Below are 7,135 nucleotides of genomic sequence, written 5' to 3'. Positions count from 1 at the left end.
TTTCCACAGATATTTGCTGATGGACAATTTGTTGATTCTATTGTTTGGGGATCATAAAATTTTAGAACAAAAAGGATCTTAGAAATCATCTTGTCCAGCTTCCTCATTAGATGAGAAAATTGAATCCTGGAGAAATAAACTGACTTGCCCAAGACCACACAGCAAGTTCTTTCCACTTTAAACCAATGCAGAGTCCATTTAATGATCACTCGTTTGAGCTAAGTGCTTTACTACTACGCTTGCTTTATCTTGTCTAACTTTCTTAACCCTTTGATGGAGACATATTACGCAGAGTATTTGATAGATCAAAAACCTGACACGCGTGGACTATGTAGCCTGCCCACATTGCACTAGTAATTAGCAGAGTCTCCAGCAGCTGCCTCCTCTTCTCCTCATCTCCTCACACTTTGGCGCCCACTAGAGCACTTTCCCTGGTTGAGGCTTAGCAAGGACTTACCTATCCAGTGCATATGTGCCTTGATCTCCTGGCAGATTCCGGTGCTGTGCCCCCCTCTCTCTCTGTTGAAAGAAATATCTCCACATTTGATTTCCTCAGCACTGCACTCTCCAGGTCGCCTCCTCCCCCTCCCATGTCTCTTTCCTGACCTCTTGGTTGCTCCATTCAAGAATACCTACTGGGGCCAGCCCTAGGCCAAGTTCTCTTCTGCGTCCTGGGGTTTTAGCAGCAAACAAGACAGACTCTCTCCCCCATAGACTTTATATGCTATCCATTATGTAGTTGACTTCTGATCAGTTTATTAATTCATTCAGTAAATGTTTACTGAACCCCTAATATGTACTAGGACTTGTCTAGGTACTAGGAAGACAGAAAAGAATAAAACAGACAAAAGTCCCTGCCCACTGAGAGCTTACATTCTAATGAAGGGAGACAGAAAATAAACAAGAACATGCCTAAATAATTACCACATAGTCCTAAGTGCCACGGGGGGCAGAACATGTGGAGTTAGAAGCGGGGAGTTCACAGCTGAACCCCCTGGGTGTGAAGCCAGGCCCCAGCCTACACTGGCTCTGGAGTGTTGATCAAGACACATAACTGTTCTGTGCTCTTGTTTACTTGCCTGTAAAATGCAAACAGGCCCACCTCACAGGGATTTTTGTGAGAATTAAGTGAGATATTTGGAAAGTCCTTAGGACAGTACCTAGCACATAGGAAGCACCATGGATATTTTAAATTAACAAATATGGAGAAAAATAACACAGAGAAAGGGCAGAGGGCTATGGAGGGGCTTGATGTATCAGGGTGTTTAGGGAGGACTTCACAGAAAGGGAGACCTTTAAGCCAAGACATGAGGAGGGACGGGAACCCGCCATGCAGATATCTGGGAAGTGCTCCAGCCAGAGGGAATAGTCTGTGGAAGGCCCAGAGTGCGGAAAGAGGGGGGCTCATGAGGACAACAGTGTGGCTGGCGTAGATGAGCAAAGGAGAGAAGGGAGGATGAAGGCAGAGGGGCAGGGACCAAGGGGGAGTGGAGAAGAACCTTGCAGGGCTCTGTAATCTGAGATGTTGGCTTTTGCTCTAGGTGCACTGGGAAGCTCTTTCCTGGAGGGCATTGATCAGGGAGCACAGGGTCTGCTTTGTGTTCCAAAAGGCCACTCTGGCTGCTCTGGGGAGAAGACCCAGCGACGGGGGAGAAACAGTAAACCAGTCAAGGAGGCTTTTGCAAGAGTCTGGGGGGAAGATATTAGGGGCTTGACCAGGGTGGTGCATTGTGGTCAGTTTCCAGGTATATTTTGAAGTTTGAGCTGATGGGGTCTTCTGTTGGGTTGGGTGTAGGGTTGAGAAAGGGGTCAAGGGGCACAAGAAAGGAGAAGTGCTGGGTGCTCTGAGGGCACCAAGGCCTTGTGGAAAGAGACAGGGGAAGGCAGACAGTGGGGGAGACCCCAAGTGCAGGAATTAGTAAGAGCAGCTGAAATGTGCCATCTGGGACAGCCATCCTGTTTAAATGGCAGCCCCTCACGTCCAAGTTAGTGTTCATGTGTTCCATCCATTGAATTCCAAGAGCACACGGAACAAGCACCGAAGCCAAGCCCATGGGTGCTTGGCCATCTGTAGACGATGACTCTGCAAGTCCACGCTGGGTAGGCAGGAAAAGGGCTGCTCCACCGGTGTGATCACCTGTCTCCCTCTGCTGGGCCTTGCATTCCAGCTTACCCATCACAGTATTGGCTAAGTATTCTGACATTTTACTCACCTTCAATATTGGCCATAGCTTTCCTTTAGATATTCCATTTTTTTAAGGACATTTTAAAGAGAGTCAGATTTATAAAAATTCTAATGTTGCCCTAAATTCCAAAAAGATAATTGAAAAGTCATAATATCTTCATCATCATCACCACCATCACACCAATAATCCACTTTTGCCCAACATTTTTCCCCAAATTTTCTCATGCATTATCTCATTGGATCTCATGTCTCTTCTGTGAGGTAAGTAGGGGACTTATTCCTACTTTTTACAAGAGAAAACTCAGGTTCGGAAAGGGCGGTGCAACTTGTCTGCTCTAGGACTCAGGTAGAATGTTTTGCCATAAATACAATCCTTTTGTCACCAGAAAATGTGCCCTATGTGATTAGGAACTTTCTATAACATGAAAACCAAACTAGAGACCACCATAACCTTTCTTTAAGTCTTATGTAACATTTTCCTAATATCCCCTAATAATAAAGACTATTTATTGTGTTTCACTCCTACATCAGGCACTGCATTAATTGGCCATTTAATATCCTCGACATCTCTATGAAGCAATGTCATTATTAACTGCATCTAACATGTGAGCTCTCTGAGGTATAGACAGGAAATTACTTGCCCATGTTTCCTGACCTATTAAGAAAATTCCAGAGCCTGGATTTAAAGCTAGGTCCAGAGTCCTCACCATTTTCTCCCACCACTCCTACCCCTGGCTTTCTCTTCCTGTCTAGACGTCTGAGCCTACAACGACCCTGACCTCTAGAGAACATGGCTGGAGGCATTTACCTCTCAGGAAGGTCTTGTACCTTCTCCTTCCAAACAGATTTCAGCTCTGAGAACTTCAGATGACAGTTGAACATGATCTTTTGCAAGCTTGCATTGACTTGTAGGACTTTTTGTTTTTAGTGCCTACCCCATGCTCTGGGATATAAGTATTATATTTGTCAGGTAAGTAAATAGGTAAGTACTGTCCTCAACTTACAGGTGAGGCATCTGAAGCTCGGATTATTGCTGGCTGGGAAATCTCCCTTGACTAAACATGGGAAGACTCATGTTTGAGATCTAGACTTTGTTTACTATCTGCGTGACCTTAGGCAGGTTGTTCTACATCACTGGGCCTCTTGTTTCTCATCCATAAAATGGAAACACTCATTCTAGTCACAGAGTGCTTCTGGGAACCGAATGACACCTTGCACATAAAAGCCTGTTGGCGACTATAAAGTGCCACACACACATTCATTGGCTTTTATTTATCGACTCTTCTGTGATTAAGAATTAGGATCTGGAAACGGACTCTCCAGATTCAATTCAAAGCACCAGAAGTTCACATTCATGTCCTTGGGCACCTTCTTTAATCTGTCTAAGCCTTGTTTCTCCTTTGGTCCCTTTTAAAAGGGAATCATAATGGCAGCCACCTCACAGGAGTATGGTGATGATTAAGGGACATAATGAGTATATCAAAGTGGTTGGCCCAGGACCTGGCATCTGGCATTCAACAAATATCTGTTCTTGTTGCAATTATTATTATTAATAATACCATTATTTTTTTATTCTTCAAGGCCCCGAGTTGGACTATATGAAAAGACACATTTCCTTGAGAGGTTTCATAACTTGTAGAAGACAGTGAATGCGGCTGGATTTGAAGAAGGAAAGGGAGCTAGTGTGTTTTGAGCACGCACTCTGACATTGCTGTGCCACATACTTTTAACTCAGAATGACCGAACAGGGAAATCTTACATTAATTGCTAAGTTTTCAAAGTTTACATTTCCATTCGCCATTAAGGAAATTTCTGAGTCATCCAGGAAAGTCATGTTTGGGAGAGGCAGGTGCTATAGATAAACATCTTATTCAGAGAGCTTACAGATTTCGGGTGAGCCGTCTTCAAGTAGGGGAAGTCAACGCTGCAAACAGGTAATGGATTTAACCTATGTCACACATCACCACCCAGGAGACACAGAAGGACCAAGTGAAAAACGTTCTTGTGATCTGTAAGCCTGGTGCAAATTCATGGCCCCAACATGGCTTCTCTCCTAAAGCTGATTACTACCTGCTATATTATTTTCTTTTACCAAGCCATGTAAGTTTTGTTTTTCCTTCATGTGAAGGTGATGGACTTTAATAACCACTGAACTTTTCTTAACTTGGATACAAGTGGGAAGCAGAAGGATATCAGAATTTATAATGACATATTTCTTCTACCATAAATGACCATTAATGGTTACAGGTGCCATCAATAAATAGCTGCTTTCAGAAGAAAAAGAAACACAGAAAATAAACATCAATTTTAAGATTCTCCCAATTTTCGAAATGTGATTAATGTGAAATGAATTAGCTTCCTGGATTTGAAAAAATAGGGTAAGAGTTTTCCTTTTTTTGACATTTTAAACTTTCCAGGATTTTCTGATATCCCACCCCCATCTGCTTGGTTCACCCACTCAGCAACTGTCCTCTCATTTCCTGCGTTTTTATCCACTTGCATTTGCTAAAAAACCAATCATTAGTCTTCAGCAAAGAAATGAAACAAAAGCAGAGCACGCATACAGAAAAACTGACCAATTTCTCTTCTACACCAATTCCTAATATTTGCAGCAGATCCAGTAACCAGCTGCTGGGTCCTGTGTCTTTAATGACTGGTATGCACCCAGGTCAGGGCCTTTAATGACTCAGAAAACGGAAAAGCCCAGATCCCTTTCACAAGTTGAAACTTGGCCTTGATTCTCCTGACTTTCTTGAAAATCAAGTGACATCCGTGTTGTAACTCAAAAGCACGGTTTTCTGGAAATGAATTTAAACATCCATAGCTTGGCCGGGTGCGGTGGCTCACACCTGTGATCCTAGCACTCTGGGAGGCCGAGGCGGGTGGATTGTTTGAGGTCAGGAGTTCTAGACCAGCCTGAGCAAGAGCGAGACCCCGTCTCTACTAAAAGTAGAAAGAAATTAAGTGGACAACTAAATATATACATAAAAATTAGCCGGGCATGGTGGCGCATGCCTGTAGTCCCAGCTATCGGGAGGCTGAGGCAGAAGGATCGCTTGAGCCCAGGAGTCTGAGGTTGCTGTGAGCTAGGCTGACGCTGCGGCACTCTAGCCCGGGCAACAAAGCAAGACTCTGTCTCAAAAAAAAAAAAAATCCATAGCTTATCTTATAAATCTCCCTGATGTGACATTGAATACTTTAAAAATTCAAAGATATATGACAGCCTCACAACAAAATGCAAGATATGTTTGCCAGCAGAATCAGATGTCAGGCCTCAAGTTGGGTAACATCATAACCAAGGCCTAGAATTTTCCTATCTTAAATAGCTTGTGAGACATTGTGCCTGATCCCGCAGATTGGCTCGAGGGCCATTCCCTGCCCTCTTCTCCACTGCCCTCATGATCTCAGGGCCTCAGCTTCTAAACGAGGTAGGCTTGTCAAGGAATTTCCTCCAGAATAAAAACAGGATCCAACATTTTGTTTTAATTTTAACAACTAACACTGATGGAGCTCTTCATATGTGTTAAATATTATTCTAAGAATTTTGCAAATATCATTTTGCTTAATGCTCAAACCAACCTAAAAGGTAGGCACTGTTATCACTCCCGTTGTATAGACAGAGAAACTGAGCTCTGTTCTAATCATTTTACCTGTACCAGATCCTACACATCAGACAGATCTGTGCAACCATGAACCTGAGGCTGGCAAGGCATGCAAGCAGGAACCGTGCACCACCTACCATCCACTTTGGTCACTTCTATTCCCAGAAACTGCCATGGCTGTGTCTGGCAGTGACAAAGTGATGGCCAAGTGTTCCCAGGGCAAGCGGTGACCAGTCAGTGGAGTAATTTGGGGTGTTGTTCTGGGTTAGGTGGCTTCCAAACTATTTTCTTGCCCTCCTAGAGAATCTATAAGCTCCCGGTGCTCTTTAGAAAATTTATTTTAAGGCAGAGTTGCATTCTGTTGTCACAGCTGAGATTACTGGCTGATATAATATGTGAAGTGTCTGGTACAATAAATGTTAGTTTTCTCTTCTCTGCAGGTCTACATTCTGCAACAGATCTTTAAGTGTTGTTTCACATCTATGCCACTAACTAAGAACCACACATTTTGCTAGGCCATTACATTAGATCCTGGGAGGTCTCAAGGTGAGTTCTCTTAATAGAGAACAAAGATGTATCATTATGCGATTTTCAAACTTGAAACTCTTACTGGAAAGCAAACAACACTCTTTCTTCTTTGATGTATCAAAGGATAAAGAGGAGTGAGGACTTTCAAGTCTTCACAGACCACAGCATCAGACTCTTCCTGGGATCTATTCCCACCTCCCTCACCCACGAGCCACACCAAAGAAGAAAATCCACCTTCTCCCCAGCTGCCTAACTCACTCAATGCGGGGGTGAGGGTGGGAGGTCCCGTTGTCTTTGGCAATGTATCACTCACTTAACATGTCCCTTAATTCTTCCTCCAAGCCCAGAGACAACTGTTTTTAAAAGAATGATTCCACAAAGTCCTCTATTACACTTTTATTGTTTGTGTAATTCATTTTTGTTTGTTACAAATATGTTGCAAACTAGAGATTCACAGAGTTTAATGCACTTGCCCAGTGGGTCACCTGCCTCTTAATTCCGTGGTTTTCACTACCTTGCGCTACTTGCATTCTGATCAGAGAATAAGAATGGCAACATGTACCTATGGAATCAAGATCAAGGATAAACGCCCCGTGAGGGAGTAGTTCAAAGCCTGCTGTGCTTTATGTGTGTGTATGAGGCCCAGCTAACCACTGCCTCTCAAGGCAGCACCCAGCTGCTGAGTTGTTGATGGATTATTTAAAAAATGTATTACAATGATGACTACTAGTAGTGTAAGTAAATTAATTGCTTCATTACTTTTTTACAAACTGGAGATTGTCTAGGCTAACACTTTGTTTGTAAAATGTCTTTTGAAGTT

This window comes from Propithecus coquereli, unplaced genomic scaffold, assembly GCF_000956105.1.
Source record: "Propithecus coquereli isolate 6110/MARCELLA unplaced genomic scaffold, Pcoq_1.0 Scaffold13, whole genome shotgun sequence".
In the NCBI taxonomy this organism is placed as follows: Eukaryota; Metazoa; Chordata; class Mammalia; order Primates; family Indriidae; genus Propithecus; species Propithecus coquereli.
The sequence above is the reverse complement of the archived record's forward strand: the minus strand, read 5'-3'. Positions refer to the sequence as shown.